This window comes from Phoca vitulina, unplaced genomic scaffold (assembly GCF_004348235.1).
Source record: "Phoca vitulina isolate PV1807 unplaced genomic scaffold, GSC_HSeal_1.0 scaffold7, whole genome shotgun sequence".
NCBI lineage: Eukaryota > Metazoa > Chordata > Mammalia > Carnivora > Phocidae > Phoca > Phoca vitulina.
In genome coordinates, this window is record NW_022589710.1 from 52,177,423 (window position 1) to 52,187,637 (window position 10,215).

Below are 10,215 nucleotides of genomic sequence, written 5' to 3' on the forward strand. Positions count from 1 at the left end.
GGACACTGGATGTCCCAATGATTCGTCGAGCATGGCGAGTCATAACAGGAGAACCAGGACACCCTGACCAGTTTCCATACATTGACTTCTGGCTAGGAATTGCTCAGACCTTTCCCCCCTGGGTGTGATTAACTTGCAATAGGCAGGGACAGGCCAGGCAGGGTCTTAATCGCCTCATCCAAACGACCTAAAGAAAATCAGCAAAAGCCCGAGTCTCCACAAATCTTAGCCGGAGATCCCGAGGACGAACCAACCCTGCCCCCACCATACGTACCCCCAAAACCGTCTACACCTGGTCCTTCAGCTCCAGACACTCTGCTGCCATCGGTTTGACCAGCGCCCCCAGGCCCAGAGGGTCCACCGGCACCCCCAGGCCCAGAGGATCCACCGGCACCCCCAGGCCCAAAAGATCCACTTTCTCCAGGACGAGCAGCCAGGCTGTGCCCCAGGCCAGGCGCAAGCGCCCTCCAAATGCTAGTATGAGAGATGTGGGGACCCGAGAGGCACGATGAAGATGGGATGGTCCAACCTGGCCATTCCATGATGTATTATCAGCCCTTCTCCACCACCGACCTCCTCAACTGGAAACATAACACCCATCCTACTCTGAGAAACCACAGGCCATGGTAGACCTCATAGAATCCCTCTTCCAGACTCATCTGGGAAGACTGCCAACAGTTACTCCACACCCTGTTTAACACAGAGGAAAGGAAGAGAATAATGAAAGGTGCACGGCAGTACCTGGAAGAGCACGCACCAGCGGGAGTCATCGACCCTGCTGCCTGGGCTATCATAGCCGCACCCGAGGAGCTCCCAGCATGGGACCACAACCGAGGGACAGGCCCACATCCGCCGGTACCAGGAGGCCCTCCTCCAGGGAATCTGGGCAGGAGCTTAGAAATTCATGCACATGACTAAGGAATCCTCCATCACTCAACAACCAGGGGAGTCCCCCGGGGACTATTACGAAAGACTATGTGAAGCCTACTGGATATACACTCCATTTGATCCCAAGGCACAGGAAAGCCAACAGATGGTAAACACCTCCTTCATGGCTCAGGCCGCCCCAGACATCAGAAAAAAACTTCAGAAACTAGAGGGTTTCACCGGGATGAACATCACCCAGCTAATAGAGATTGCCAATAAGGTCTACATGAACAGGGAGGTCACAGGCAAACGGGAAGCTGACAAAAAGATGAAAAAGAAAGAGCCTCCTCACCGCCACTCTGAAAGAAAAGGACAACACAAAAGGTGGGGAGATCCCGACCACTGAAAAGGGGGAGGCCCAGAACCCCCTTGGCAAGGGATCAATGTGCCTACTGTAAGGAGAAAGGGCATTGGAAAAACGAATGTCCCAACCGGAGAAAGGCTCAGAAGCCCAGCCACTACAAGGACGAACCCTGAAAGGAGGACATCATAGGCCTTGCGGGAATGGACTCAGACTGAGGGGGACCGGGCTCTTTCCTCCTTGGCCCCCATGAGCCCATGGTCAGAATGAAAGTGAGGGGCCAACCAATGACTTTTATGGTTGATACCGGGGCCGAGCACTCTGTTGTCACCTCCCCAGTGGCACCTTTCAGCCAAAGGACTGCGACCATCCTCGGGGCCACCAGGACATGGGCGATACAACAGCCCTTTTGCCAGGCTTGCCAATGTGAACTTGGGGGCCACAAGGTCCGACATGAATTCCTTTATCTGCCTGATTGCCCCATCCCCCTCCCTGGCAGAGACATCCTCTCCAAGCTTGGGGCTCAGATAACCTTTGAGCCCATAGGACATACTAGCCTCCTATTGAACCCAAGGCAAGAGGAGACAGGGTCTCTGGTACTAGCAATTACCAACTGAGGGAAGAAGAATGGAGGCTATTCTGTGCCCAGGCCCAACAAAGCAGCCCACCAGAGTTCAGACTCGCCTTCCCTTCAGTATGGGCTGAAAACAACCCACCTGGACTAGCCTGGAATCGGGCCCCTATCATTGTTGAACTGATCCCAGGAGCCCAACCTTAGAGGCAAAGGCAATACCCCCTTCCACAAGAAGCTAAGATCGGCATCCAAGAACATCTGACCAAACTCAAAGAAACAGGTATTCTAGTTGAGTGCCAGTCAGCCTGGAATACCCTACTCCTGCCAGTCAAGAAGCCAGGAGGGGTATACCAACCAGTTCAAGACCTGCGGACCATCAACAAGGTGACCATCTCTCTGCACCCAGTGGTCCTGAATCCATACACCCTCCTTGGCCAAATCCCAGGTCGGACAGATGGTTCACTTGCCTAGATTTGAAGGATGGCTTCTTCTGCCTCCGCTTAGTTCCCTAGAGCCAGCCACTCTGCCTTTGAACGGTCTGAACCTGATAGAGGGCGCCAGATGCAACTGACTTGGACGCGCCTCCTGCAGGGGTTTAAAAACTCACCAACCCTCTTTGGGGAAGCACTGGCCGCAGACCTTGCCAGGTTCCCAAGAGAGGCCACACGATGCACCCTCCTCCAGTATGTGGATGACCTCCTCCTTGCCAGCGACACACAAGAAGACTGCACAAAAGGCACAAAGGCCCTCCTACAGCTCTTGTCAGACTCAGGATACCGAGCCTCATGGAAGAAGGCACAAATCTGCCAACAACAGGTCCGATACCTTGGTTTTCTCCTCACCCAAGAGAAAAGAGAACTAGGGCCGGAGAGGAAAATGGTCATCATCTTCCTGCCACAGCCCTAGACAAAAAGGGGCCTACGAGAATTCCTGGGGGCTGCAGGATTCTGCCACATCTGGATCCCTGGGTTCTCGGCAATAGCAAGACACCTTTATGATCTCTTAGGGGGACCAAATCGAGAACTCCCTGCCTAGACTAAGGAAGCAGAAGCCGCTTTCACAGAGATAAAGACCACCCTGGGGCAGGCTCCAGCCCTGGGCCTACCAGATGTAGAAAAACCCTTCAATCTCTTTGTGCATGAAAAGGAAAAAATAGCGCTCGGGGTACTCACCCAGACTGTTGGACCCTGGCAACGGCCAGTTGCTTACCTGTCGAAGAAGCTGGACCCCGTGGCAGCGGGATGGCCACCGTGCCTCAGGGCGCTGGCAGCCACAGTCCTACTCAACAAGGAGGCGGACAAACTTACCCTGGGGCAAGAACTTAACGTCAAGGTCTCTCAGGCAGTTGTGTCCCTCATGAACGCACAGGGACACCGCTTCGTTTCCAACTCTTGGCTAGCACAATACCAAGGGCCCCTCTACAAAAACCCGCAAGTCACCCTTGAAACAGTAAGGACATTAAATTCAGCAAACTTTCTCCACAGAAGAGGGGGAACCAGACCATGACTGCTCCGAGGTGACTGATAAAGTCTATGCAAGCCATCCAGAACTGTGGGATCAAGCCATAAAGAATCCAGAGCTCACGCTGTTCAGCGATGGCAGCAGTTACCTACACGAGGGTGCCCAGAAAGCGGGTTATGCAGTAACCACAACCATGGAAGTCCTAGAAGCTAAGGCATTACCAGCTGGATGGTCAGCTCAACGGGCTGAATTATATGCCTTAGTCCGAGCCCTCACCCTCAGTGAAGGTCTTGACAAGATACTGTGATGAATGGGAACAGATCTAAATCCTGAATATTCCATAGTAGTAGGAGAAAAATATCAAATGTGGGAAGTCAGGAATGAGGGCCTTAATCATGATTCCAGAAACTATGATTATAGGTTTATTAAACCTAATAAACAAACAAAAAAAACAACCCTTTCATTATAATTACCATTGCCTAGATAGTTATATTGGACATGTATTTTATACATACCGGAGGACAATGTGCTTGATCAATAGGTCAATGAATTCACTGAATATCAAAAAAGTAAAACTAGTCATCTGGTCAAATGCATTGGTTATTTGTAAAATTGTCAGTCATAGAGTTCTTTCAGTTTGGGAAATAGGCATAATCTTTACCATTCTCTAACATGCAATCGATTATATACCTTTATTTATGAAATAGATATTGATAAAAAATGAGACAAATGAAATTATTGTTACAAGGTTACATTATGACAGTTAAAAATTATTTCCCCATCCAGAGTGGCTACTGGAAGCCAAATGCCATATTATTGAAATTATCAATTATATTCTTTGCCACCTCTTACCCTAATATGTAATAAATTGACTGTTTTAGGAAGTAGCCCCTTTAACTTTGATGTGTTACCTTTCTATTCTTTGTAATTCTGTTATCATCTTAGTTTAGACTCACCTCATGTCCATAATATGACTTCTGTTCAGTGTTCTAATCATTCTCCCTGCCCCTAGTATACCCCTCTTCAAACATTTCTCCATACAGTCACTGGAATTTTCTTTCTTACATTCAAATATATCATTCTTCTGTTTAAAATTTGGCTGCCCTCAATGTCCGCAATAGCCAAACTGTGGAAAGAGCCGAGATGCCCTTCAACAGATGCATGGATAAAGAAGAGGTGGTCCATATATACAATGGAATATTACTCAGCCATCAGGAAGGTTGAATACCCAACTTTTACATTAACATGGATGGGACTGGAGGAGATTATGCTAAGTGAAATAAGTCAAGCAGAGAAAGTCAATTATCATATGGTTTCACTTATTTGTGGAACATAAGGAATAGCATGGAGGACATTAGGAGAAGAAAGGGAAAAATGGGCGGGGGGAATTAGAGGGAGAGATGAACCATGAGAGACTATGGGCTCTGAGAAACAAACAGGGTTTTAGAGGGGAGGGGGGAGGGGGGATTGGTTAGCCCAGTGATGGGTATTAAGGAGGGCACGTACTGCATGGAGCACTGGGTGTTATATGAAAACAATGGACTGTGGATCACCACATCAAAAACCAATGATGTATTGTATGGTGACTAACATAACATAATAAAATTTAAATAAATAAATAAATAAATAAAATAAAATGAAATTTGGCTACCCTGACCCCTCACATTCAGAATAAGGAACAAACTTTTAGTCATAATTCTCACCAGCTACTCTTTCTTGCAGCCATACTAAGTAATTTGTTGTTTAATAGAAATATTGATTGAGCATTTCCTGTCTCCCAAATACTGTGCTTATGCTTCATGTATATCATCATATCTTCCTTATAGTGGACACTGTATTCCCTTTACTGGCTCAGATACTACTTCCCCTCACAGCAATTAGCAGCCAATGACTAATAGAGACTTGCCCTCCATCAAACGGGAGCCACTTCATCCAGGAAGTTCTATATACACTGCTCACTCCCACTCCTCATCCCACCTACAGCCCATGACTAACAGACTGACTGACTGACTGACAGGAGTTACCATAGCTAGCTACCTTGCCTCAAAGTGGGACCAGCTCTATATACTTCTTGCTCCTTAAATTTTCCATGGGCTCAGGCCAAGGTGAAGCTGGTCTCTAACTGAAGACACATCCTTGCTTAGCTTATTTTCCCATTTTATCTATGCTTTACATTTCCTTTTTCCTGAGAGCATTCTTTCTGTGAAGGCTTGGCATAAGAATCTGCTTCTCATGGACACCTGGATGGCTCAGTTGGTTAAGCGTCTGCCTTCGGCTCAGGTCATGGTCCCGGGTCCTGGGATCAAGCCCCACATTGGGCTCCCTGCATTGGGGAGTCTGCTTCTCCCTCTCCCTCTGCCTTCAGCTCCCCTGATTTTGCGTGCTCTCTCTCTGTCAAATAAATGAATAAAATCTTAAAAAAAAAATCTGCTTCTCAGGCTCTGTTTTAGGAAACCCAAGCTAAGATAATCTTCAGATGAACGTCATGAAGCTTATATGGCTTCCGTCATTTTACAGATGAGAAAATTAAGATTCAGAAAGAATAAGTTGCTTCTTCCTCCATTCTTTCATAATAACTGATAAATTATTTTTAAATAATTGGCAAATTATCACAGTGGGTCACAAGTGCAAATAGCTTCAGAGTTCAGGGAGGTAATATGCATATGAATAGGCTCAGGTATAAGACAATATACCTGTGGAATAGTTGTTGAAACCAGATCTTGGGTCACCAAAAAGCCATTCAGATGTTATTTTTCAAGATGATGCCTATAGGCCCAAATTGATCGTTGGGCTGAGGTTTGTATTTTAATTCCAAAGTCCCAAATCAATAAAGGTGTACATTTCAATATATTTACTTTATTCAAGACACTAAACTAAATGATGTAGCACGTGACCTGATTGAGCCTCCATTGTACTATGTAAACTGGATGTTTGTGATGGACAGATACTGCTGGTTGTCAATCCTACAGCCATCTCTTTCTCCTTTTGACCTTGCCAGCTGAGCCTACTTTGTACCATAATGGCTGAAAATAATTGACTCTTTCCCAGTCTTCTTTGAGACTCGGGATGGACATATAATCCCATTTAGTGGAACTGTGGGCATGATTCTCCTTCTGATTAAATGATTAAAAAAAAATGGCCAATAAGAAAGTGCAACCCATTGTTCTCAGAGTTTCCGTGAGAATGGGATACGCAGGGCTGCCACAGCCATCTTCTGACATAACAGTTGACCTTGACAACACAATGACGATGGAGAGCAGGGAGATAGGAAGTCAGGGCACTCGGTGATGAAGATGAATCTGAGCACGGAATCCACAATCTTCCTTTAGGTTTCTTGTTATGTAAAAACAAACAAATAAAACACACACACACACACACACACACACACACTCTTGCCTGAGCCTCCTTTAGTTCGTTAGCATTTGGTCACTTGCAGCAGCAAGCATCCTGACTGACATGATATAAGAAAAATAAGCCTCACATAATTTTTGGCTTAATCATTTTTTTATTGGCTAAATCTGACATGTAACAATGTGTAAATTTAAAGTTTATATTGTGTTATTTTCATGCATTTATACATTTATATATTGTAATATAGTTGCTATTGTAATGATATTTATCACATTTATTTATAGTACATATTATTGGCTGTGTTCAATAAACTGTACATTAAATTTCTATGGCTATTTTAGTTCTCATTATAAGTTTGCACTCTTTTTTTTTTTTTAAGATTTTATTTATTTGACAGAGAGAAACACGGGACGAGAGAGGGAACACAAGCAGGAGGAGTGGGAGAGGGAGAAACAGGCTTCCCGCTGAGCAGGGAGCCGGATGCAGGGCTTGATCCCAGGACCCTGGGATCATGACCTGAGCCGAAGGCAGATGCTTAATGACTGAGCCACCCAGGTGCCCCTGCACTCTTCTTTTTTTTTTTCAGATAGAGAGGGAGAAAGTGAGAGTGGGGAGGGACAGAGGGAGAGGAAGAGAGATCTACTTAAGCAGGCTCCATACCCAGCAGGGAGCCTAATGCATGGCTTGATATCAAGACCCTGAGATCATGACCTGACCTGAAATCAAGAGTCGGAGGCTTAACTGACTGAGCCACCCAGGCACCCCACAAGTTTGTACTCTCAAACACCATCAATCTTATACACCCTCCCCCATCCTCTAGTAACCAGTTTTATTCTCAGTTTTTTGGGGATTTTGGTGGGTTTTTTACATGTTTGATTTTTTTAGATTCCACATATAAGTCATATCATACAATACTTGTCTTTCTCTGTCTGGCTTATCTTGTTTAGCATAATGTGCTCAAGGTCCATTCATGTTGTCGATTTTTTATAGGTAGTAAGTGGCAGTGTTAACACTCAGACTTGGGTTACCTTACACTTGTGTGTAGAGAATTTCTCCTTCCATAGCATTCAATGTTTATAAAGTCTTCCCCTTTTTATTGTTTTTCATTAGGCTTCTTTCAAATGCTATGTTGACCAAATAATTCAGGACATCTGGATTTCCCAGAGAAATAATGTGCATAGAGAAGAATTTTCACTGAAGTATTGAGGATGAACACCCAGCTTATTTTTGTTCGCTTTAGAATATGAAAATAAACTTTTACTATCTGAAGTAGCTGGACCTCCAAAATAATGCACTTTTCTACCTTCTGTTCATATTTCTTTCAGAAAATAAAAGAAAAATATTCCATTTGAGTGAAGAACAAGATAATTTGATCTGGATATTGATTCTCAATTTTTCAGTACCTAGGCATTTTTCCCCCATACTCAGGAGATTTTTTTAAAGGCACCCTTACACAATCTGGAAAGTTTAGTCCTCTACCTCAGCATATGTAGTGTATAGAAAAAAATAAAAACATGAATTTTTTTTGGAAAATAAATTCTCAAAATTGTCCATGGGAGATAAATATGTATGGATTCAAACAGGGATTTATATAAGATCACCATAAATGGCATTTGTAACAAAGAATAGTTTTCATAATTCAAGTGTGTCCTATTTAAAAGTTTTAAGTTTGAAAGAATGAGTGATTTTTACAATCAACTTTGCATTTCACAGGACTCATCTATATATTGCAAAATGCTTACTAGTTCTTTCTGAGAGATACTTCTGAATGAGGCTCAGTAATCATGGTCTTATTACTCCAGTAAAATTTCCTTCTAATATATCACAGATAATCACTGCTATGGCAGAAAAGCCAGAAAAGCATAAATACCCAAGGGGAAAGAATTTAGAAGGAAGATATTTGTTAACAGGATGAAATTGAATAAGAGCAAATGAAGTATAAACAGTTGATCATTAGAAAAAACTTCAATAGTTTCCCAATCAAGAGATAGGAACTATTTCCTTCGGGAATAAATCAGGCTGACTTATTAAATTTGAAATGTTCCAAACCAGTTTGTCTGAGAAAACAGGTAATACTGTTTTTTTTATAGTCCTTTGCAATTTAAAATGGATTATCATACGAATTTTATCATTTGATCATCACAATTTTCCTGTAAGATATATAGCCTAAGGATTATTATTTCATTATTTTACAGATTATGAAACTGAGACACAAAAAAAGGATACTTGTCTAGGGCCATAGGCAGTAATTGGCAGATTTTGGTTTAAATGTTTGAATTTTATTCTACTATTTTTACAAATTGCCACTATTAGAAATTCTCAATAACTGAGCTTGAATAGAACATAGAGTTTTCTGCAGTTTCTTATTTTACGTTGTTAAGCAAAAGAGGCTTTCTTTGAGTATTTCATGGCTTTTTCAATTTTACTATTACAGAATAATGCAGAGGGCTAAGAATCAAGTTGCCCTCCCTAAAATTGAGAAATAGTAAAGACAACTAATAAGACATGAAACTCTATTATAAATTGGAAATATTTTACATCCTGGTCTGAGTGATGATTGCCAGGTATACAAATGTAAAAAGATTATCAAGCTGTAAGTTTAATATTAGTATACCTTACTATGTAAGATTTATCTTGATAAAAAGTAAAATTAAGTGTATGTATGTGTGTGTATATATTCACATCTATAATCTCATTCATACATGTAGAACTCTTCTGTGTATAAAATTAATGTTGCAATGGTAACTTTGTCCAATGCTTACATAGACATAAGAAAACCTATTTTTTTTTGTACACATGATGAACTGTTCATGAAGAATATAAAACCCATTGTTAGTTATAAGTGAAATGGTCAATTGACATAATTAAAACTTTTTTGGGAATTGTTTTGCATTCTCCACTTCTAATGCCCAGAAGACCAATGGGCACAGGAAAGATAATAAATATGCACTCATTGATCAAGTGAAATAAATTTCAAAAATACAGGGTGTGACTTTGACAAACTTGCAAGCTCTGTTTCTTTCTCTCCCCATATCTGGACTACATCTTAACTTGGTATGATTCTTGGCTGCTCAGAGTCACCAGACCTTCCTTGGCCAATCCCCCCTTCATGGTCCAAAGATTCCCCTGAATCTATCTTACTTCGTTCCAACAAAGCATATGTGCATATGTTCACCATCTTGACTCTTACCTGTGAAGTGACCTCACTTAGCTGTAAAGAGGAGATGGGTGAGGAGATGGGTAAGGTAGGTGTGTGCATGTGTGTGTGTGTGAGGGTGAGGAGCCATAAGCTGAAGACAAATGAGGTGGTAGGCACTACATTGAACACTGATGCTTTACATATCTTAATAAATTCTCACAACACTGCAAGATAAGAATTGATCTCAAGGTAACTAAATAACTAAAATGCCAAAGTATTTCTATCTGAAATAAAGTTGAGAAGAAAAATCAGGTTTCTTCTCACTCTGAAGGACATTCTATTGTTATTTTGTTATTCTTCTTATTCATATTCTACATGAATTATAGAACAATAAGGCAACATTAGGGCTTTCTAGATAGATAGACAGATAGATGCCATATATATATATATATATATATATAT